Raw genomic sequence first — 404 nt, forward strand, 5'->3', positions numbered from 1 at the left:
GAGATGACTGTTCGAATAGCTGTTGAACCGGATCTGATTTTACCGAACCAGTAAATTTTCGAAATTTTCATGACTCGCAGATTTCCAGCTAGACTCATGGTAACTCTCTAACTGCATGTGTTTTAGTTAATGAATAAACACGATAGACCAGACTGAGGATGATATACTTTTTATCATAAGTGAACATTCAAAAGGCATGCCTATGTACTCACACACACATACAGACTACACCTGCTAATAATGATTATTATGGTAGCGACAACAGTGGTATGCTAATGGCATGATATGAAAGATTTCCTTCCATAGTTAATAACATTACTGCGAATCATGCGAATGCAATGATGGAGCTTAGACTTTGGATTAAGATGTCTGTAACTTACATATTAACCATAATAATAACGTCT

At 35.9% G+C, this 404-nt stretch overlaps 1 protein-coding gene across 1 annotated transcript in view; it reads left to right on the top strand.

The window, feature by feature from the left end:
• The window catches only part of LOC119582170 (pro-resilin-like), a gene marked incomplete in the record, with an annotated part of 4680 nt that overhangs the window by 2681 nt on the left and 1595 nt on the right, over positions 1 to 404 (top strand).

Source organism: Penaeus monodon, chromosome 15, assembly GCF_015228065.2.
Source record: "Penaeus monodon isolate SGIC_2016 chromosome 15, NSTDA_Pmon_1, whole genome shotgun sequence".
In the NCBI taxonomy this organism is placed as follows: domain Eukaryota; kingdom Metazoa; phylum Arthropoda; class Malacostraca; order Decapoda; family Penaeidae; genus Penaeus; species Penaeus monodon.